The following is a 25,246-nucleotide window of genomic DNA, read 5'->3' on the forward strand; positions in this document are numbered from 1 at the left end:
GGCTCTCTCTTACAGATAGGTGCCATGCAGCCCTGAACCAGCCGGTTTACACCTACTGACAGACTTAATCTTATTTATTGCTGTCTCCTCCACAGAGCACAGGGAAAGTAGAATGGAACTATGAGTCAGTCCAGGCACTCAGTGGAGTATTGCTTGGGCTTCACAGAAAAAAAACTTGCACATGCAACTTAGTTTTTACAGTTGAATGTAGTGGCCACCTTAGGTGAGAAGAGCCCACTTGCAAGACAATAAGATTAGTGCATCATGATTTACTGTTCCAGTCTCTTAAACCTATTCACAGAGCATGCCGCAGAACCACACACCTGACACTGCATGCAGACTTACATATTTGCAGCCAACTAAAACCATGAAAAGCCATGAAGTGACCTGCACAAATTGCTATTAACTTCCTGTTCTTGTACTGGTGGCACTAGAGTCTAATTAATTGAGGTTTGGGGTTGATTGCAGTGGTAGCCATAGACAAAGCTGCGTAAGGTTAGGTTAAGGCTCATGAAATGATGGAGTAGATTTGTGTGTAAAGGGTACTACAATGGTTTAAATAAAACTGGTGCATAAATTGCAGTGCTGTACTACAATCTGGGAAAATAATGTCCATGTGGAGTAAAAGGAAACCATGCAGGACCAGGTACCACTATTATAGTGTTACCCTAACAATTCACACACCCTAGACCACACTAAGAAAATGAATAATGTCATAAAATAAATTTTGCTCGTGAAGCACTGGCAGACATTTTGGCCTTTTAAATTTGATGTTCCAAAATGGCAGCTGGCCATTTTAGAATGGGTAATTCAAAGTACAAAGGAAAGTGTGCAGCAGTACAAAAAAGGAAGCTAGTTGACCTCCATCAATTTGCAGTTGCCAGACCCTCATATATGAAAAGTTGAAAACTAGGAATGGGACAGGGAACAATGAACGAGCAGTGAGAGGGAAATAAATAGCTTATAGAGGCAGTGACAATAAGATGTCAGGAGATACAAAGGCCCTGGGAGAGATCAATGAAAGGCATGCAATTCATTGGAATACTGAAAGAAAAAGAAATGCGTCCCCTCAAGTCAGTAGTGGAAGGATACAATTCATCCAATCAGAAAACTGTGAGGCCAAAATGAGCAGACACTGCTTGAAAGAAAACAAGGCAATCCAGTCATGAGCAAGGGACTGATTCACAGCCCATTATAAGTGTGTTATCTATTAGAAACAAGAGTTTTTCAATAGAAAGTTAAAGCAGGCTTTAGCTAGCCAAACATTATAAAAGAACTTACAGGATTGTATTAAGGACACTACATCAAACTATCAATTTAGTTGTTAGGTAAAGACACCCAGTCCAATAAGTTGGCATGAATTTCTCCTTAAAGACAGTAAAAAATCCTCTGTATGTTTTACAAATTTTCTGTAAACATTATCATGATTGTGTGATGATAAACCACTATATTGCAGGAGTGGTTGCAATTTTTGTAATTCAGTGTAGCGTAATCAGGTGGACTTACCTACAAAATCAACAGGATTGCGAATTACACGAGAAGAGTATTTCTGTATTTAGTGCTATTTCTTAACACAAAAATGTCCCCCTCACATCCACAATGAACACAAAACTGCATTTTGCACCAAGAAAAAGCTCTAAATGCAACAGAAAATGAATACACCAGCAGCCATTCACCCTCGCTAAGTGTTCTCTTGTGGTAGGATTTTCCCTCAATTTACCACAGCATTTAGTACTATTTTACTAGGGCAAAATAGCCCCCACATCCAAAATGGGCATGAGAATACATTTTCTGACAAAAAATAATGCTAAATGTGCTCTTGAGGAAGGTTTTTCTCACATCTTAGATCGGCATTTAGCTCTATTTTCTTAATGCATAATGTGCTCTTGCGTACAAAATGAACACAAGGATGCATTTTGCGCTAAGAAATGGTGCTAAATGCAGCAGGACACAAATAGCGAGCGGCCGCTCACAGCCACAAGTGGTCTCTGAATGTGGTCTTGAGGTAGGATTGTTTTCACCCAATCTACTTTTAATTACACAATCAGCAGTAATTGCGTTATTATCAGGAATTCTGCGTCAAAAGGTAACGTTGTTGTACCAAAACTAATTACTCCAGCGAAATTAACATTGTGCTCTGGCCTACCATGTTTGTATGAATACTGTGATTTTTGTGCGAAATTTACTGAACAGAAAATTAAACAAAATTCACAGGATTTCGCAGGTATATCCACGCTTAAGCTAAAGCTGCTCGGGAAAGGAACCAGTGCTGGAGGGGTGAAAAAGATTATCTGAGTATGTTCTTTTATCAACAGGGGCATGATGTGCAATATGTCCAAAAACAAACAGTCTAGGGGCTGTATTAGTGTGAGATACTCAGGGGCATATTATCAAGAACGGCGTTAAAATTATCCCCCGCTTTAGCGGCAGGAAACTGCCAGTAAAGCGGCGATAACGGGCTTGATAATATGCCCTGGAGAATTCCATGAGAAGCCCATGTTCTGGTGTGAACCTGGGCTTTCATTGGAATTCTCAAGGGCATATTATCAAGTCCATCATCGCCGCTTTAGCGGCAGTTTCCTGCTGCTAAAGCGGCGATAATTTTAACGCTGTTCTTGATAATATGAAATCAGAGTGAGTAAGCGAAATGACAGGCACCAACCCACATTGGGGGCGTGGTGCATTTAGTGGCAGCAAAGGGGCAGAACCAGGATAGGAACTCTTCCGAGTTAAGTTACCCGGAAGAGCTTGAGAATTGCGGATCCCCCCCCACCCCGGAAGTGCGTCAGGTGGCAGGAAATTGGCGGGGGATGTAAATACTCAGGGGGTGAGGCAGGACCCCCTCTTTGTCCTCTCGTCGCGTGGACGGCCACATCGGGCGTCGTGAAGTTCGGAGTCAGGCGGGCGGTGCCGGAGCTGTCTGCACGGTGAGAGGGCCTCATTGCGTAGTGTGGTTGGAGCAGTTAGAGAGAGAATGTTGGATTTATCGGGATCTTTCGCTGGGTCTGTGTGGAATGGGCGCGTGGCACGAGGGAGTCGTGTGGGAGGCGGGGTCTCAGCTGAATGGTGCTTCCGTGTTGGCACGCAGCGGAGTTGCGGATCGATGCCCGAATTCGCGCAAGGGCGATGTAATAGTAAGTAAATGTCCAAGCAGTAAATGTAGTGCTAAGCATTACTATGGGCTGGAGGCTCAGCGGGTGGAGGGCTGTTCTGCGCTCTACAACGCTGCTACCGCAGCGGGCGCCCCTTCCTCGCTTTACACCTTAGCGGAAATGCCAGAGGTTGGAGTTCGGGTGGAAGGTATCCTCGAAGTGGAGTGTACGAGACTGCTGCCTGGAAAACGCAAGCCCACACCCCCTTTGTCCCACACGGCAAATGCGAGGAGAGGTTCCTACTGCCGCTATGAAAGCAGGGTACGAGCCGCGAGGTCGCGTCACCCCCTTGAAATTCTCAGCAAATCATTTAGTCTCCCTGTGCCTGAATGTGTAACGGGGATGCGGAGCTATGTGAAGCGCTCCAATGCCATTGCGCTATGTAATTGTGCAAAATGAAAGCAGAAACAAGTTCTCGTATTGCAAAAACGGAACTTGGCGAGTAAGTAGTTCTGTTGGTAATTAGCTTGAACGGGTGTGCTCATGTATTGGGAGAAAGGAAAAAGAGGATAAGAAGCACTATGGTTAGGTATGGGCAGCACTTTCATCCAAAGCTCTAAATGTAGCTAGGTTGGACGCAATTATTGTAACATTGTCCCTTATGCACACTTGTGAGATTGAAGAGCAGCGCCGGTTGATGGGGCACTCTGGTGGCGCTGTACAGCACTACAGCGAACGCGCAGTTAATCTGCAGGGGCACTGGCGAATGATAGAACACCGCATGTGAGGACTTTAGAGTTGGTTGATAAAGATGGTGATTAACTGGGCACATCGTGGCAGAGAGTAACTGAGGGCGCCTTGGGTCAAATATGGTGGGGGGAGAGGGGGCAACGTCTAATTATAATGTTTGTTTTTCATTTAAGTACAGAATGCCGCCGAAACGGGCCCAGACGGGCAAAGGCGCCCCGGCCAGCAAGGATGATTTCCGCTCGTTGGCAGAGCTATGGGAGGTCGCAAAAAAAGGGGGCATCGACTGGGCACTACGCACGTTGGCTGAGAAAGGAGAGGCGAGCGGGCAGCAGGACGTCTCATGGGCCAAACGGGCAAGGCGGACACCGGAGCGCTTCAAAGATGCCCATCAAGACAAACGCTCTAAGGTTACGGACTCTCAGATGGGTACCTCAGGTGAGGCAGTGTTGAGGGGGCAACCAGCCTTGACCACGGACATAATACAGCTGGCAGGCTCAGCTTCCGCAGCGCAACTGAACGGGGCAACCACACAGGCTTCAGGAAATCCAGTGCCCACGAACTTAGTGCAGGCGGTGGCCCTCCCAGTGACACCTGGGCAAGGTGGGGGGGCTGGGACAGCAACACCAGGTGCAACGGCGCAAGTGGGGGCTGTAGGGCCCCCAACACCACAGGCGGCTCCGCCGGTTGTAGCGCACCAGGGCGGTGGGATAGCCCAAGTGTGGGTCCAATCTGGAGGGGTGGCACAATCCCCAGTGGTAGTGGCAGCAACATCCCAGGGACCAGCCAATAACAGCGGGGCATCAGGGCCAGTGGGCCCCTTAGCAGCACATCCCTTGCATTGGGGACAGGATTAGCAGGGCAGCCCATTCTCGCGCATAGCCCATTGATTTACGGTTCGGCATCTCTGGCGGTGGCCCCATCAGCGGGGATCACTTGGCATGTGCCAGCGGAGACCAGAGAGAAAATATTCAGAGGGGAGTTCGTAGACATCTTCGATCTGATCAATGCAGGGGTAGTTCCGGGCAAAAGCAGGACAGGGAAGGAAGGGGAGTTGAAACAGAAGAGAGTGTGGGTGGACTGGGCTATTAAGAATTGGGTCACTGGGTTCGCTATTTATGCGGCTATTATGGTCGAAAGGTACCCCCAAATGGCTGCTCAGCTACATTTCCTTGATTCATGGGGCTGCGTCGGAATTCCCGGGAACGGGTTGGTTGCAGTACGACAACAAGTTTAGGCAAATGAAAGCAGTCCATCTGGCAATAGCTTGGGACCAGCGGGAGATAAACATTTGGCATGGGGTTTTTTATGCAACGGGGCCAGGTAGCAAGACGAGGGGCGGGTGACAAAAAACAGGCCTGTTGGCAGTTCAATAAGAACGAGTGCAGTAAGGGCACAGCATGCAAGTTCAAGCATTTATGTTCCTTCTGCGGGAAGTTGGGACATCCAGAGAGTAAGTGTTACAAAAAAATGGGAAGGCCACAAGAGCAGCCTATACAGAACCAATCCCAGACCAGGGGGCGAGGTGCGCAGGCATCCTAAGACATTACCAACTCCCATAAAGCACCATGTATTGACGCACCTTCTCAGTAAATACCACAAGACAGAAGAGGCTCAGTTTTTACATCAAGGTTTTACATTTAGTTTTCGCATCCCTTCCGATGCTGCACCATCAGCCACCCCACCGCGCAATCAACGCTCAGTCCTACGTAACCTAAAGGTGGCTAGACAAAAAATTAGGAAGCAAGTGTCCTTAGGGAGGGTGTCAGGCCCCTTCCATCAGCTGCCTAGGCATGACTTAGTCTGCTCACCCCTGGGTCTAGTACCTAAGAAAGAGGAAGGGAAATTCCGGTTGATCCACAACCTGTCTAGTCCCCCAGGGTTGTCAGTAAATGATAAACTTGACCCAGACCTATGCACAGTGCGTTACACTACCTTTGGCAATACAAAAGCTACAGGGCCTGGGAGAGGGAGCGCTGATGGCGAAATCAGACACTGAGGCGGCCTTTCGCCTCTTGCCAGTTCACCCAGAGGACACCAGGCTGCTGGGTTTCACCTTTGAAGATGAGTTCTACATTGACTTATGCATGCCAATGGGTTGCTCTATAGCCTGCGCAGTGTTCGAAACCTTCAGCAGATTTCTGGAATGGACAGTGAAAGAACTATTACCGTCAGCGGAGTTGGTCCATTATTTGGATGATTTCTTATTTCTGGGGCCGCCGGGCTCGTCGGCTTGCAGGAAGGCCCTGCTGGGCTTCCAGCAACTGGCAGAAGCACTGGGGGTCCCCTTAGCTGCAGAAAAAACAGAAGGGCCAAGGACAGGGTTAACTTATCTGGGTATTGAAATTGACACAGAGGAGGGTGTGTGCAGACTTCCCCAGGAGAAAGTAGCGTCCTTTGGGGCGGCAGTGGAGGCCTGTTTGACGGCACGTAAAGTGACACTTCACCAATTGCAAGTCCTGGTGGGGAAGCTTAATTTTGCACTCAGGCTGTTACCTATGGGCCGCGTGTTTGCTAGAAGCATAGCGCGGGCAATGTCGGGTCTGAGGGCCAAGCACCATCACACCAGGCTTTCTGCCGAAGTCAGAACTGATTTAGGGATATGGAAGGAATTTTTGGTGGGCTTCAATGGAGCGGTCATTTGGCAAGGCAAATGGGGAGTTAGAATTATTCACGGACGCGGCAGGCAGCGTAGGATTTGGAGCGGTCTTAGGGACCAGGTGGTGCATGCAACACTGGCCGAGAGAGTGGGCGGTTTCAGGGCTCACCCGCAACATCACCTTTCTTGAGTTATTCCCAATCATTGTGGCAGTGCATTTGTGGGGTGATATGTTAAAAAACAAACATATTATATATTGGTCTGATAGCATGTCTGCGGTTATGGCCATCAATAGTCAGAGTGCGACTTGCCCATGGGTCCTGCGCCTGTTGAAAGATTTAGTGCTAGGATGTTTGCAGCGCAATGTATACTTTACAGCAAAACACGTCCCGGGGGTGGATAACTCAGTTGCTGCCGCCCTGTCCCGGTTTAAGTTGGCAGAGTTCTGCGCCAGATGGCCTCAGGCAGACAAGCAGATGGCGAACTTCCCGGAGGGGTTATGGAAGCTTGGTGCCCCACAGCTCCCGAGTTGATAACCGCGTCTTTGGCTCCCAAGACTAAGAGTATGTATGAGAAGTCGTGGCAGGCATACTTGTCTACCACTGGGGGGTCTGACGCGATAGAAAGTTTGTCACCACGAAGTGTTCTGGTATTCATAGTAAGACAAAAAGAGGGCGGAAAATCCCTGTCCATGGTGAGGAGGCAGCTAGCAGCTATAGCCTTTTACGCGGGTCTGGGGGGGTGGCAGACCCTACGAAAGACCCAAGAGTAAAAAGGGCGATGAGAGGGTGGAAACGCCTGGTACCAGGGATCAAAGACAATAGGAGACCGATCGATGCTAGCAGATTGTCCAACATATTAGAAGTTTTACCGCGCATCTGCATCTCACCCTACGAAACACAGTTGCGGAGATTAGCATACTCATTAGCTTTCTTTGGGGCCTTCAGGGTTTCGGAATTGCCCCCTGGGTCAAAGTCAGATAAGGAGGGGGGCTTACGCCTGGAGGACATGATCTTAACTAGTGATACAATGCAGGTCAGAGTTCAGAGGTCCAAGACAGACCAGTTGGGCAAGGGGACGTGGGTCCAACTGGGAGCGGTTGCAGGGGCTCCTTTTTGTCCAGTAACCCTGGCTCATGGGTTTTTCCAGATTAGACCGAGTGGGGTGGACCAGAGGGCGTTGGTGCATGCGGATGGTATCCCCCTTACTAGATTTCAATTTACCAGGATATGCAAGAGTGCTTTAGAGAATCTGGCGGTGGAGACGACACATTTTACGTCTCATTCATTCCGCATTGGGGCAGCCACAACGGCGGCAGCATTGGGCCTCCCGGGTGACACGATTAAGAGGGTGGGTCGATGGAAGTCGTCATGTTTCGAACGTTACGTATGCCCTCACCTCGCGTGAAGTCTGCTCCCCGACCCCCCTTTTTTTCCCCCCGGTGGCTGACTCTGTCTCCTTTACAATTTTGATCCAGGTAGCCCGAGTCAGAGAACACGGGTTTGTTGGTGTGGCCACTCCTTTATACGCAGAGCAAGGCTCTTCTTCAACAAATCACGCGAAGGCAGAGGGCCGTTGGGCGTCGACCACCATTGGGTGGGGGTCAGCGGACAGCGTTTAGCAGGCGTGCCAAAGGACTTGCAGGACGCCTTGACCAGGGGCATGCCGGTCCCAGACGTGCTGGTGATTCACTCAGGTGGCAATGATATGATCCCAGCGGGAAGGAGGGGAGTTAAGCAATCGCTTCTTCTGTACCCTGTCTGCGGTGAGGAACATGTTTCCGGACGCCAAAATATTTTGGTCGGAGGTGATCCCACGCCAAGTATGGGCCAATGGGGCGCCGGCGAAAGCAATTAATAAATCAGTGAAGAGGTGGAATCAGTCGGTGGCCGAAATCCTGAAGAAATCTCGCATCAGTTCCATTAGGCATAAACTAATACAGGTGACAAGTCCGGGAATGTACGCACCCGACGGGGTGCACCTGTCACAGGCAGGGATGGAGTTGTTTGTACATGCCATCTTGGGGGCCCTTGCTGTGGAAGTAGAAGCAACTAGAGGGGGAGGGCGAGTCCGCCAGGGAGCGCCTCACCCTGTGGCGGGGTCCTGGACAAGAGATAGGTCAGGGACTCCGGTTGGCAGCGGCTGCTTGGCCCCAGAACGGGGCGCGCAGCCTATTGCGGGCTCTGGGCTGGCGGGAGAGGGGGCTGACCTGCTGGTGGCCCTGGACTCTCTGGCCCTACCCAGGAAGCCGGTGCTAGTTGTCAGCACGGATGAAGCTACCTGCGGCTCGGTTGGCCGGTGGGCGGTCAGCACTAAAGAGAGCAGACTATCTTGGTTGGGGCCTGCTGGCACAACCCGCGGCAAACGCCCTGTGGAGAGTCAAATGTAAATACAAATGTAGAGATGAAAATTATAACCGGATATCTTATTGGCGTGCTGTGGTGTATTGAATATAGAATTAATAAAGTTGGTGAAGAGATTAACAGTGATTGAGCCAAAGTTTAAATTGGCGGTAGAATGTTTCAAAATTAATAAAGACTACGCTGTGAAGACCAAATACAGCCTGGCGTGTTTTACTGGGGATACGCTACACGGCAGGAGTGGGGAGGAGAAGGATGAAGTTGTGGTGAATTGCACAGTGTCTGCCAACTATGTCAAGCTATACTGTCTTCTGGTCCTAGTCTTCCAACTTCTTCCTGTTTGATTAAACCGGCTCACTAATTATAACTAGCGCATGTTTTATTCATTTATTTCACTCCGCTAGTGCAATAACCTGGTTTAAAGCTCATTTTTCAACTGTCAAATAAATGTGTAATTACATTTAGAGGTTTCTATTGAGCATTAACTAAGTGATAATAATGTAACAAAATGAAAATGTTTGCAAATTTCCTCCGAAGAACAGAGTCCCAAATGTGTGACTTCTTGAAAATGTTCCTCTCTCGTCTTTATGAAATTTGTCCATTTATTTGAGATGTTATTATCCTAATATGTTGACATGTTCAGGCAAAATATATGTTTTGTTTAAATCAATGAAGACTTGTTTAATTCGATTTTTTTGTGCGATGGTGTAGCCAGGTGTGTGTAATATAACTTCTCAGTTACATCTCTTGTAAAAATGTTAAACTTTAACACGTTTTCTCCTCACTTGCAACAGAATTTTTCAACCATGCTAATTTTCCTGTGGAGCATCTCACTTTTGGAAATGAAAGAGTTAGCTGCCCTGTTGCGGGGCACCTTGGCTTATGCTAAAACTTTCATTATGAAGATTGAACTGCCCATTAAAATTATTTTAATATTTTTTGCACTGCCCCATCTGTTAGGCTATAGTACAAAATTGCTTTTCTCATTAAGCCCATGTATTTGTTTACCCAAAAAGGTCAAAGGAACAATGACATTAAAATTCACATTTGTGCACAGCACAGTACCAGAAAAACCCTCATTAAGCTCATAGTCTCCTGGTGCGAACTCGTTACAGTGCATTTAAATCATAGTTTTGGAAAGCACTGAAACGAAACTTATTGCTGAACTCCATTGACTGCTGTAGTGAAGTTTCATAGCCTGCACATTAATCAAATAATTAAAATAACCAATGAGAGAGGTAGGCTGAACTAAAACTTGTATTCTGGTTCCGAGCCTTTTTTCTCATCATTTTTTTTTTACAGGGTTTCCTCTTTTGTGGAAAGAAAAGAATACATTTCCCAGCTGGACCGAATTTTAACATATAATGCATAAAAATTGTGAATCTAATAAGGGCTGTTTCACAAAGGTTAAACGAAAATTTGGGTTCATTTTTGGTTCAACATGTCTGTAACCGTAATATCTTTGCTAATTCCATGCATTTTTATCAGCATCATTTGTGGTGTACGATTTAGGCAAATTAGTTCACAATCGAAGTCGTTAATCACGAGGAAGAGGATGAATTGGCCCAAAATTTGCTCCCTTACGATTAATCCTACATTTGGAGTACATTTTTTCACGTTTTAGGGAAGTTTTGAAAGTTTTCTAGAAGTACTTGTGTACAACTGGGACAGTTATAGTTTTTCAGAGGTGCTCACAGCCTGAGCATTCACAACTTTCACACAAGCAGAATTTACTGCAGAGATGGAAACGATAATGCAAATGTTCATTAGCTTTTTTGTTGTTAATTTTCCGCGCTAAAAACATTTGCACTGTCACATTGTTTGATAAATTAGCTGTTCTTCAGATATCATGCTTGTAAAGGTTATATCCACACACAAACACACACACACACACACACCCACACATACACACACACACATTTACCTAAAAGTCACAGTAAAATTACAGTTAGGCTTATGAATTAAAACCGAAAAAAACACTACAATTTGCAAGTTATAGTTAGCTTTGCAATCTGTAACTTACACAACAATCAAGAATACCATAATGCTCACTTTTAAATTTAATACACATGACACCACTCTTGATGTGAAATGATGAAATTACAAATATTGTGAATAATTTCACTAACAAGTTTACATCTTACATTACTTTAAACTATAGTATGTACTATTATTTATTTATATTGTGTTTTTAGGTGCTCTTACTTCTTGGTATAAATATTATGAGGTAATAAGCATTGCATATAGGGGTATATTCACAAGAACGTGTGATAACTACCGCAAGAGTAGCTTACGCAACTCTCAACATCGCAGCCTATTGCGGGAAAATAACCCTGTGTCAACGTGGAATTCACAACAAGGCGGTCCCATGCGATAGTTTGCAGAAACCGTGGCCAATACCCGCGATACAACCACCTCGACGGAGATAAAAACACAAACCCCAACGCCGAAAAACCTGCGATGGGCCAAAGCACGATAAGAAAACAGTGACAACCAGCACGAGGACAGCATTACTCACACGCAATGCGGGAAAAAGCACACGGAAAATGCCACAGAAAAAAATACATCAACAGCGGAGTACCACGGATGCACCCTGACCGACTGCAGAGGACAACATGTACACACCACAACATCCAAGCACAGTGGAAGAACAGAACAGACAGGCTCACCGCATGACAGAGACCAGTGGCAGACAAATCAGAGCCGCAAGAGCGACTCGCCCACCGTGCAGCATACGCACATAAGCATAAGTGCACCTCGACATTGACAACATCCTGGTACAAACAGCAAACCCTCCACAACTGAACACAGGACACAACTTGTTCCGCAAATGTGCACAACATGGCAAATCACATCTGAAACCGCAGGAAAATGTAACATGACAATGTACAAGTACAACCTGTAACCTGCAAATATGCTTTAATCACACATGCAGGGCAAGTGGACATCTTCTATTGTCCCATGATTGCCATGAACGGCCACAATCTGACGTGTTCTTGAGAAGTATAGGTCAATGATGGAGTTCCTACGGGTCATTCCTGCCGCAGCTGCAGTGGGATGTGGGTCACCTGCCCCATCGTCACCATCATCGTCCGGTACCTCTGGAACTGGGATCCATGGGGCATTGGTGCGATCACAGATGTTGTGCAACACACAACATGCAACAATCATCGTGCACACGATGTCCGGGCTGTACGGGAGCTTCCCACCTGTGCCGTCCAGGCACCAGAAACGTGACTTCAACACACCAAATGTGCGTTCAAGGATGCCTCGTGTGGGAAATAATGTTTATTATAATTTGCCTGGTCGTGTCTGTACCCTTTGGAAAATACTGAGGTATGCTAATTTGGGTTCAAAATCTACACATGGTACTAACAAAACTAACTTTTTGCAAACTTTTCTTCTGCTAGCACTTGTTCCTCCGCTCTCTTACTTTGACAGCCATCACCCATTGACACCCAGGCCTTCTGCAGTCTCCACAATGACAACTACCAGTATCCATTGAATGTATCATTAAGAGGCACTGAGAAGACAATCACGACACCTGAACGAGTAGCAGCAAACTTTGACTGGTCTGAAAGGCAAAACTCAGTAGAAACATATTTGTAAAACTATCCAATCGTGCACAGCAAATAAGCAATGAAAATGCGTAGAATTTTCACACTGTCACTTAACTGGGAAAAATATAACCGTTTATGCATTTTTGTTCAGTTATTAAAATATTGAAATATTTATTTACAAAAAAAGTTGAGTTTTAATTCTCTTCCAAAAACGTCAATTATGAGCTTTGTTTAATCAAAATCAACATCTGGCGCACAAATGAAGGGGCATATCATCAAGGGGCGACGATAATATTATCGCATTATCATCAAAGGCATGCTAGCGCATGATTCCTTGACTTATCGCCCCTTTTTCACATGCCTCGCCTCGCCTGCATCGATAATGAGATGCAAAGGAGGCGTGGCTGTGAAAACAACATGGGATAATATCGCGAAGGCTGCTTCGCGATATTATCAAGGAGGGTTAGCGATATATAAAATAGAATTAAGTATGCCTTAACGCAGGAATTTAACGTTAAATTCCTGAGTAAGGCATACCTAACATGGGGGGGGATTGTGTGGCTAAGACCACAGGCCCTAACTATCATCTAGGATATCGCCGTTTGCCACCATGGAAAACAGCGATATTCCAACTATCTCTGGAATTTTTATCGCCTCTGCGATGCGCGTTGTTGATAACGCACTAACCGGGCGATAAATTCCAGAGATAGATTCTATGGTGGAAAACGGTGATAGTATTCCCCGAAATTTGGACATCACTGAACAAGGACTAAAAAGCATGGTACTCGGCAGGGCTTTCGGCATTGAGCATATCTTTTGAACATATTAATGAAATTACAAAGAATTTTGAACATTTCAGTGAAAGTACATAGTGTAATTTCAATTAAAATTATTTTAAATGCATACATTAGTATCGTGTGATGTTGCAGAAGAAAAAAATAGAGGACATTTGGGTCAGCAATTACCACACATGTATTGTTTTCAATAATTTTTTTAGCAGCTATTACTTTTGAGGTGAAAATATCTGCATAATTAAAACTAGCGACAATGTAACTAAGCAGATTTTGATTCAGCTAATGATAAAGAACACCTTGATGTGGAAAAATACTTTTGTTTGTCTTATAAAATAAAACGCTCTGTTCTCCAGCAATGTAAGGGATTTAAATATATTGAAACATAACTTTGATAGCGAAATATATATGCATCATTAAAATTGTGAAATACAAATAGTTCCCCCTCATGATGTTGATCAAGCTCTGATATAAAAAAAAAGGCTTATTTGTGTTAGGATTCACAAATTCTGAATGTTCAAATGACAGCTTGGAGGCCTGAATGAGAATATTTCAGAACAGGTCTAGAGGTTTGTAGACAAGTTGCAGAAGGCCTGTATATATGTTCTGACCACAATGTCTGCTTCAGAATATGAGAAGTTACATGCACTTTGTAAGACATTGGGTTATTGGTTAGAGGGGTGGAAGCCACAATCAAGCAACAACAACAATCCCTGTCAGGGTGAACCACAAAAGTCACTAAATTAACCTGTACTTAATCCTCATTTAGCGTGGCACAAAGCAGGCATGATTAACATTGAGGCAATGTGTAACATATTTATGCAGCACATAAGCAGAAATAAAGGTACAACGTAACACAAGAGAAATCCCAAATGCATTTAGACAAATAGAGTACATTTTAATACATATAATAATACTAAAACAACAAAAATCCAATAAGTACAACTGGGTATATTCAGTTCCAAAGTTGTAAGCAGATATAGTGCTTAAACGCAAAAAGTGCCATTTGCGGTCATCTGTTTGTTGGAGACCAGGAAAAAGTCCCAAGTCAGACCAACCGCGATGGAGCACTAGTTGGATACAGGGACGAGGACAGTCTGCTAAAAAAGTTGCCTTCTCAAAGTCCGACATAAAGAGTTCCAATCACAGTGGAGGAGGTTACAAGGAGCAGGGAGAGCATTGCGGATAGTCATGGTTGTAGCTCGAACAACAGGCTGGGCTAGCATTGGCTGTCCTCACTTCAGTGCAAAGAGTTGGTCGGGTGTCGCAATTGATTGTTCTTCATGTTTATGTTCACTGCGTGCTGAAGTGTGAAGTAGCAGCCACTGTCCCGTGTTCAGTAGGTCTTCTTTGCAATGGCATTCATTGTGGGTGGCAAATTGTCAGCATGAAGTAGCCCTTTCAGGGTGATGAAGATTTCACCTTTTCTTCTTGAGAGCAGCTCAGACTGATGCCAGCTAAGGGTCTAGGACCTGGAGGAGCACCACTTGGGGATCAGGAACTAACTCCATCTGAGGTCAGCAGGACTCTGGCAGGTCCAGTTGCAGGTCCAGACAGGTACAGTTGTGTCTTGTCATCTGGTTAGTTGCAGGGAGGCCTCTGGATCTTGTTATATCCCTGTAGCTCAAACGGCAAGTCAGCCAACTGACCCTTGGATTCACTCAGGCTATCCTGGGATGAAGATAAACAGGTCCAGTCTTCCTTCTCAGACAGTAAGGCAATCTTCAAGCAGCAGGGCAGTCCTCTGGCAGCAGGGCAGTGCTTCTTCTGTAATGTCCATAGGTCCAGGAGTGTTCTGAGAAGGGGCTCTGGGGGTCCATTATTTATACTTGATGCTAGCATTTGTATGTGGAGGAACCTCCCTGTCCTACTGACACATCTGGTTCTGGAAAGCTCTACCCTTCCCCTGTCAAGGCTCCAAATCATCTAGGGGTGACAAAAGGGCCTTTAGTCGGATTCCTTTGTGCGTGTCTGTGTGTGTGTAAGGGATGTATGACGTTACAACGCACACTATTACAACGCATGCACTTACAACGCATTTTTTACAACGCATAATCCATTACAACGCATGACATTACAACGCATGACACTACAACGCATTTTTAAAAAATACCTTTACAACGCACTACCATTACAACGCATACTACCTTTACAACGCATACCATTACAACGCATAATATTAAATTACATTTAAGGTAAGTATTAGATAGTATAGGGGTAAAAATTACTATTCTAACTCCAGGGGGTGCAACAGTAGGGTAAGTGTTGGATAGTGTAGGGGTAAAAATTACTATTCTAACTCCAGGGGGTGCAACAGTAGGGTAAGTGTTGGATAGTGTAGGGGTAAAAATTACTATTCTAACTCCAGGGGGTGCAACAGTAGGGTAAGTGTTGGATAGTGTAGGGGTAAAAATTACTATTCTAACTCCAGGGGGTGCAACAGTAGGGAAAGTGTTGGATAGTATAGGGGTAAAAATTACTATTCTAACTCCAGGGGGTGCATCAGTAGGGTAAGTGTTGGATAGTATAGGGGTAAAAATTACTATTCTAACTCCAGGGGGTGCATCAGTAGGGTAAGTGTTGGATAGTATAGGGGTAAAAATTACTATTCTAACTCCAGGGGGTGCATCAGTAGTGTAAGTGTTGGATAGTATAGGGGTAAAAATTACTATTCTAACTCCAGGGGGTGCATCAGTAGTGTAAGTGTTGGATAGTATAGGGGTAAAAATTACTATTCTAACTCCAGGGGGTGCATCAGTAGGGTAAGTGTTGGATAGTATAGTGTAATATTATGCGTTGTAATGGTATGCGTTGTAATGGTAGTATGCGTTGTAATGGAATGCGTTGTAAAGGTAGTTTTTAAAAATGCGTTGTAGTGTCCTGCGTTGTAATATCATGCGTTGTAATGGATTATGCGTTGTAAAAAATGCGTTGTAATGGTAGTGCGTTGTAAAAGTTGCGTTGTAAAGGTTGTTCCCCGTGTGTAAGTGCCAGTAGTGCTGGATACAGCTCTTCCCAGTCATCCTGCTAGGTTGACCTATCCTGTTTGCACCCTTTGTGTCATTGTCTAGAAGGCATACACAAACCCCAACAGCAGAGCAATTCACAGTCATGTGTCCCAGGACACTGATAGAGGATACAAATGGTTAGAAAAAGAAAACAACAACTTTCTAAAAGTGACTTTTTCAGACTCGTGACTTAAAATCTACCTTTACCATTACAGAGGATTTTAAATTACAATTCCATTGAGTGTAAATATCATATCTCTGTTTGCTTTCAATACAAAGTAATCACTTCTTAAATGTAATAAGGTAACCAGGTGTTAGTCAATTAGAGAGAAATGCTCTACAGCATTGAAAAAACACCTTTAGGTGTTTTTCACAAGCAAAAAAATGAAAGCTGAAGTACAAATGTCCTACGTTTTAGAAACAATGCACCCTGCCCTATGAACCTTTGGGGCCCAGCTTAAGGGTGACATATGTATTACAAAGGAAGGTGTAGGTCTGGCAAATGGTTTAATTTACCAGGTCGCAATGGCAGTTTAAGACTGCACTTTAGATTGCGGTGACAGGCCCCAGACATGTTTTAAAAGGTTACTTACTATAGAGGGTGTAACAATGAGTCCTGCAGACCAACTAGTATTGTTAACTATACAGGCTCTGGGCACATGAAGTACTATTTACTAGGGAGTTTCAAGTAAATTGCATGTACCAATAAGGTGTAGGTTATTTGCACTATGTTCTAGGGAGAGAGCAAAAGCACTTTGCCATTATTTTGCAGGGAAGAAGTGCAGAGTTCTAAAGTCAACAAAAATGTGTTGAGCCACAGAAGGCAAAAATCTAAGGGTGACCCTGCAAAAAAGGCTAGGTCCAAAACAAATATACCCTATAACAGGAATAAGGGTTTTTGAAAGAATGTGTCAGTGAGGAGCTACTTGTCAATCTAAAATATTTGTCTTTAAGTAATAATAATAATAATAACAAAGAAGTTTATATAGCGCTTGGTTATACTACCTAGTATGTCCCCGCGCTGCGGTGCAAATGGACAGATCGTATAGGGCAATTAGACAGTCTAACAGGAGAGAAAGAGACCATCTACTCTATCCTGAACAGCCAGGTCTTCAAGTTCTTCCGAAATATGCTTTCGGACTGCTCCAAACGCAGTTCCACAGAGAGTTTGTTCCACTGTTTGGCTGCAAGGTATCGGAAGGAGCGGCCCCCCATTCTTGCTTTTTTTATGACAGGAATGAGAACGTGCCCTGTACCCGAGGACCGCAGGGTCCTGGGGTGAGAGTAGGGGGACAGCAAGTCACTGAGATAGGACGGAGCTCTACCATGGAGAATTCGATGGCATATGCAAAGGGCCTTAAAGGAAACTCGTTCCTTTACTGGCAGCCAGTGTAATGTGGACAGGGCATATTTTGTTGAAGTCCTCCTAGGCAGCATTAGGACCAGTCGAGCCGCAGCGTTCTGGATATATTGCAACCTTTGCGTACTCTTTTTGTTAGTGCCCAAGTAGAGGACATTCCCATAGTCCAGGCGTGAGGTGACAAGTGCGTGGACTAGGGTTTTCCTGGCCGCTACAGGGAGCACATCCAGGACTTTCCGGAGGCTCTTCATAATGCCGAAGCACCTACCAGCCACTGTCCTGGATTGGTGGTCAAATTACAGTTTAGGGTCCAACCAGATACCCAGATTCTTCACTTGCTCCCTAGGGGTAGGAGTAGGGCCAAGGGTCTGAGGCCACCACTTGGGAGACCATAGGTTGGTGTTTCTACCTAAAATCATTACCTCGGTTTTATCACCGTTCAATTTGAGACAGTTGTTTGCCATCCAACTGGCCAGTTCTTGAAGGCACAATGAGAAGTTGGAGGCGTCCTCATCGCGGGATTGGGACAGAGATACAATAAGCTGTGTGTCATCTGCATAAGACATGATATTAACACCAAACTTTTAATACTCTCTGTCATGGGAGCAAGATAAAGATTAAAGAGCGTAGGGCTCAGGATGGATCCCTGAGGGACCCCCTGCTCTAGCCTAACACTCTTGGAGTAGAACGGTCCTTGGGCTACTTGCAAACTCCTATCTCGAAGGAAGGAGCTAAGCCATTCCAAAGCCAGGTTGGACACTCCGCCTTCCATAAGACGCTGCAGCAAGATGGTGTGGGCTACAGTGTCAAAAGCAGCACTGAGGCCTAGTAGGATCAGGGCAACCGACTGACCCGCGTCGACCAGACTGCAGATGGTTTCCGTGGAGAAGAGCAGAGCCGATTCAGTGGAATAGGTAGCCCGGAAACCTGACTGCGGGGGGTGCAGCAGACCGTTCCGATTAATACGACTCATCAATTGCTCATTAACCACTTTTTCTGCGAGTTTAGCAATAAATGGTAATAGCGAGATTGGCCGCAGATTTTCCAACAAACTGGACTTCATTCCGGGTTTCTTTTTGATAGGCACAACCACAGCCTGTTTCCATTCCCGTGGGACAACTCCAGTGTTAAAGGAGAGTTGGATGAGGTGTCTAAAATAAGGTTCCAGCGTGCCCATAACATCCTTCATGTTCTTAGGTTTCATAGGATCTTTAGGAGAACCTGACTTAACGCTTAGAGCAAGAGCATGAAAGTTCGCCCCGGAAGGAAGGCTAAAGTATGGAAGACAGGAGACCACAGTCGAGCTTTCGTCAGTTGTAGAAATACATTTCCCATTGCGAGCAGCCTCCGGAAAAGTAGAATACATTTTCTCCACCTTCTCGGAGAAAAACTCAGCAATCCTGTCGCAGGCCTCCACTGTGTCCCTGTTAGGGGGTGGCATTCTGTCCAGCGTTGACAGTTCTTTAAAAATCCGGAACAGTTCCCTGGAGGAGTTCTCAGCTGACTCAATCTTAGTGTTGTGGTAGGCAGCTCGTGACTTTTTTATAAGGGAGTGGTATTTCTTGAGACCGGCTTTATAGGACAGCTTCCTATCCATAGAAAAATACAATCTCCAACTATGTTCCAAATGTTTACATGCAGATCTGACGACCTTCAGTTCTTCGCTGAACCAAGGGGCAGTTTTACTCTGTCTCCTAGGGGCACAAGAGGCCAAAGGGGCTACCTTATCAAGCGCTTCATTGATGCGGTGAGTTAGGGCACTACAGGCCGTTTCTACATCCCTCCCTCCTGGGGGCCCTCCTGACAGTAGGGCCTGGTTAAACCTGGAGGCCGAGAAATTGGCCCATTTCCTCTGAGGTTTATTAGGTAAGATCACCGTCTGAGGTTTAGAGATCGCAAAACTAAGAGAGACCAGATAGTGGTCAGACCACAGGACCGGAGTCGGGGCATCAACCCGGATGCCTTCCCAGTTGGCAAATATGGGGTCTAGCAGGTGTCCCAACTGGTGGGTAGGGAGAGTGGATTGGAGCGTTAGGTTCAGTGAGGCCATCTCCTGACAGAAATCTTGAGCAGAGACATTATCTCTATCATCTAAATGAAGATTGAGGTCGCCCAACACCATCACTTTCGCATACCGTAGCGCTAGATGAATAACCGATTCTCTAAGATTATTAGTGAATTGAAGGATGGGGCCAGGCGGACGGTATATTAAAAGGCCTTTAATAATGCAGGCGCTATCGGCCCCAATAGTAAAAAGACCTGCCTCACATGCCTCTATGTCCGACCTTTCAAATGCACATTCAATTGATATTTTATGGATCAGCGCGATCCCGCCCCCTCTATTGAATGGACGGTCAAGCCTCAGAATTCCATAATTGGGGGGAAGTGCGACAAGGATATCCGGGACCGAGTCCTCTGACAGCCAAGTCTCAGTCAGCATCAGGATGTCCGGTTGGCTGACTGAGATGAGGTCATACAAATCCAGTTGGTGTTTAGTTAAGGATTTACAGTTAATAAGCATTATCTGGAAATTATGATCTTGTTTAGCGGCATCCTGATTATTAGCCAGATTGAAGGGACAGTACTTACACTTCTGACTCTTGACAGCAGGTCGTAGGCTGTGTGCGCAAGCAGCCAATGTAGGGGGGCGCACCCCCTAGAGAGCTTTAGGGGTGTAGCTGATGGGTAATGTGGGAGGAGCAGGGGTTCTGGCCCCAGGTCCCATCCGGGCGAGGACGGGCGCAGACGGGCTTGCCTTTGGCACGCCGCCGGCGCGCCCCCTGCGCGCGTCCGCTGTGTGTCCTCCCCAGCATCCAGCTATATAGGCCCCGCCCGCTTCCACAACTAGACCGTCAACCCGTTGACTGACCGGGATACCGGAAGTGCCCCAACCTACTTCCTGCCCTCCGTACAATCGGCACAGGTGAGCCGCGACGGACCGGGGCAAGGAAGGACAAGACTAGCACAGGTTAGGATTACATTTAGTTGTTAAAAGCAGTTTTTTTAAAAGCAGCATGAACATTAATCATAAAATACGCATGAAATACAGCCCGAGGTTAAAGCACACACAATATTTCAATAAAACAATAGAGTGTCTTGATCTCTCCTATTGAATACCGCTATGCCCTGGGAGAAGCGGTGACTGCAGACTCTGCCACCGTCTACATTCAAACTGCTGCGCGTCCTCCCCGGCATACAGCTATATAGGCCCCGCCCGCTTCCACAACTAGACCGTCAACCCGTTGACTGACCGGGATACCGGAAGTGCCCCAACCTACTTCCTGCCCTCCGTACAATCGGCACAGGTGAGCCACGACGGACCGGGGCAAGGAAGGACAAGACTAGCACAGGTTAGGATTACATTTAGTTGTTAAAAGCAGTTTTTTTAAAAGCAGCATGAACATTAATCATAAAATACGCATGAAATACAGCCCGAGGTTAAAGCACACACAATATTTCAATAAAACAAAAGAGTGTCTCGATCTCTCCTATTGAATACCGCTATGCCCTGGGAGTAGCGGTGACTGCAGACATTGCCACCGTCTACATTCAGTAAGTTATGAGCTTCATTATTGTATGACTGTGGAAATCTGTAACTGTAGCCAAATACTACTTATAACCAGATTGAAGAGCAAACGTTATGTTAAAAATGAGGACTGGGTCTATGTGATGACTGGGATGATTGGAATAAAAAAAGTCACATTTACTGTTAGGAACAGGGAGGGTGTTCTCCAGGTGTGAGACAAAGGGGCCGATTAGGATGGCGGGCGAAAAACCACCCTGACCGCCATGGAAGCGGAAAACAACCGCCCGCCGGTACCGTGGAAAAACCGCCGGCCAAATCAGGATCATCTGCCAAAAACACCGACCACGGCGGAACGGGGCCAAGAAAAACCACCCATAGCGGGCGGAGATGGTCAAAATCCGTACGTGGCAGTCGGATACGCAGCGGAAAAACACCAACCCACTGCAAGCATAGCGGAGACACCGCACAGGAAATTGGGATATCCTCGATGGTCCCACGATACGTTCCGCTGTTTCCGACCGCCACGGTTGCACACTGGGATGAATGGGAGAGCCAGCGGAAGAGCTGCAGCATAGCCACCGCTGCAGACGATCCGTGAAAAATATGGCAGACGAAGCAAAAACCCCACAATAAGGCCAAAAAGTGCACACAGCAAACTAGCCATGCCCCCCAAATAAACAAAACACACCCTCATGACACAACCACATAGCAAAAAGAAAAATACAATTCCCAGGACAACACACACAACACACCTGACAGCAATACCCCATTTGGACGCACCCACATAGCTGAGTATAAAACCAGCCCCTTCCCTGACCACAATCCTTTGCAAAATTCCAAGACTGAAGACCACTAACCCTCACAACAAAGGATAGGAAAAGCAACACACCAGCATTACTCACACCACACACAGCACCACCACCACTTCCACACCTGCACCACTAACCCCCTGCACATCACACACTGTACACATCACAACCACACCCACCACTCACACCCCTGCACCCACAACCACTTTGCACAACACATACCATGTCAACAAATAAAATGCCCAAATTCACAGAGAGTGAGTTGACAATCATGGTAAATGAGATAGTCAGAGTGGAACCACAACTGTTTGGTAGCCTGGTCCAACAGACACCATTAACCACAAGGACACAAATGTGGGCAAGGATAGTCCAAAGGGTGAATGCAGTAGGGCCCACCCCGCAATCCAAAAAGAAGATCATGAAGCGGTGGCATGATCTGAAGATGGTTGTCAAAGAGAGGAGAAGCAAGAACCGTGAGCTGGCTGAGAGGCCTGGAGGAGGCCCTCCCATTCACACCATGGGAGGAGAAGGTGCTTGCCATACTGCATACAGAGAGTCTCACAGGAGTAGCCGGGGGAGTGGAGGCTGGTAAGTACAAACAAATGACAACCACCACACTGATATGTACTGTCTTGCACAACTACAAAGCTACACCACCTAGGACAAATTCCATTCATCTGCACCACACACTCACAAAAACATGTCTCACAGATCTAACATTCACTCACTCCCACTCATCCCAAACATAGCTGCTAACATTACCATGGGGGCATGTGTACAGGCAGCCAGCACTCCAACTCCCACCAGGCCCCCTTGTCCCACAGCATCAGTAAGATGGAGCCCTCCCCCCACCCCACCGAGAAGCATGTGTCAGCCATTACATAACCCACATCAAACTCACAGGTAGGTAGCCATCTTCCCTGAGAGGGTGTCTGGGGGTGGGAGGCATGTACCACTACTCCCACCATGCCCCCTAGTCCACACCTCAGCAGGATGGAGCACTCCCCTACCCAGAAGCAGTTGCAAGCCATTGCAGTACACCTAACAAACTTACAGGTAGGCAGCCATCTTCCCTGGGAGGGTGTTTGTGGGTGGGAGGCCTGTACCACTACTCCCACCATGCACCCTGGCCCACAGCCTAGAAAGATGGATCCCTCCCCACACCCCACCCAGAAGCACTTGTCAACCATTACATTACCCTCATCAAACTAACAGGTGGTTAGCTATCTTCACAGTGAGGGTATTTGTGGGTGGGAGCCCTGTACCACTACTCCCACCATGTACCCTTGTCCCCCAGTACAGCAAGATGGAGCTCTCCATACCACCCAGATGCATGTGGCATATAATGGCCCACCTCAAACAAACAGGTAGGTAGACATATTATTCTGTCTTATGACACCACTGAGCAGGGTGTAAGCCTCCACCACGCACACTCAGATGTGTCACATTACAAAGCCAAATGTGAGCACATAACAGGTAAGTAGCCAGTACGTGCACCAACATATTCGTCACAAAAGAAATCGTGCCATATGACAACACCAGCCCTCCATTGCACAAATATGCACACCGACCCCATTGCCACGCAGAGTGTGCACACAGGTAAGCAAAGGAAACTGTCACAGCTACCAAAGTGTGACACACAAATGCACATGTAGAATAAAGTCTGGGCACAATCATGCATAGCACCTATTGACATGCGCATCACCATGGGACCAGAGCAACAAGGACCATTGGAAAAATAAGAAAGCATGTGTGGTGGTATAAATCAAGATATGCACATGACAGGACAAAGGTATGCAGGAGATGACAATGGCCAGTCCATGGGCAGATGTGACGTCTGCCAGGTCAGACAAATCAACAAAGAGTCCTCAATGAAATAACATGCTGTGCCAATCCCTAGATGGCAACAGGTACCTGTAATCATAAATTATGCACGTGGCGTATGGTATGCATTCACACCTCATACCATGGACAAGTAATGCATGTACCACTGCATCATATCAGGAGGCACAGTAGTGCACATAAAAAACAATGTGCTGATCAGTCAATTGCGTAGTGTACAAACAGTGAATGACACACAGCTAACACAAAGCTTGCGGGCGCACTATAATGACCATTTCCCATCTGACCCACAGGTGACCAAGAACTCACTGCAGAGGACAACACCGGCAACCTGCAGAGCCAGTCTCCACCCCGATACATGGACTCTCAAATGTTGACTCTCAGGATTCTCTGGACGAAGCCGGCCCATCTGGTGTGCCAGGGAGCAAAAGGTCCCAGGACCCCTTCGTCCCCCCACCACATCTGCTGTAATAACAACTTCACTGCAGACCCCTGCTGTTATGGCCTGTGCGTCCACAGCCACTACCACCACCACCACCACCAGCAGAGGCGCAACTAGAGCCAAATTTCGGGGGGGGCTGAGCAAAAATTTCGGGGGGGGCTGAACTTTAAGCAATCGGCAGAGTGGAGCTGCAGGGGCTCTTAGAAGGGGTGAAACAACAGCGAGGCCTCATTAACATGCAAATGGTCTTTTAAAGACCTGTGAAGTGCTCGGGTGCGGCTGCTTTTTTGCCCGGGAAGGTGTCTCATCCCGGGCTGCCACACACGACGGGGGGGGCTGAAGCCCTTTGAGTCCAATGGGTGTTGCGCGCCTGACCACCAGTGCTGCCTGCAACATCCTCCCTGTCCCAAAGGATGACCACCCCACACCACTGACAGAGGACAGCAGGGAGAGGATGCGGGTGCCCACAGTGGTGAGGCAACAGGTCCGTGGCAGCAGGGTAGGTGGGAGAGGCAGGGTCACCCACAGACACCCAGAGGCTGGGACACAATACCTGGACCACATCACGAGAGTCCTTGGCGCATGTGAACAGGCCCAGGGACAAACGGGCCAGTCGGACGAACTGTTACCAAGCTCATCCTGCTGATGAGGTCCATCGACACCTGCATGGAATAAATTGTGGACCTCTTGGGCCAACAAGTGGTGGTACTGAGGGACAGACCTGCGCCACAACCAACACCTCCACGTCCCTCTGGTGGGCCACACGATTACAGTTCACCATCCTCCCCTGCGCCCACAGAGAGGGGTGAGTCCTCAGACCCCACTGGCCCTGCAAGCAGGGCCCCCCAGCCAAGTGACAAAGGTGCCGTCCTAAGAAAACCCTGGGAGTATCTGGAGGCAAAGCACCTGCCAAACGCCAGTCATGGAGCCAGCCCTGATAGCAACCCTCTTCATCACTGCATTGACTTTTTGGACTGTCCTTCCCCACACTGCCTTGTGAATGGCATCTGTCTGTTGGACTGGGTCACCACATCAATGTGGTGACTACTTGATTATCTCATTTACCATAACTGTCAACTCACTGCTCCACCACCACCTCAATGTAAATGT

This window comes from Triturus cristatus, chromosome 3_2 (assembly GCF_964204655.1).
Source record: "Triturus cristatus chromosome 3_2, aTriCri1.1, whole genome shotgun sequence".
NCBI classification, from domain to species: domain Eukaryota; kingdom Metazoa; phylum Chordata; class Amphibia; order Caudata; family Salamandridae; genus Triturus; species Triturus cristatus.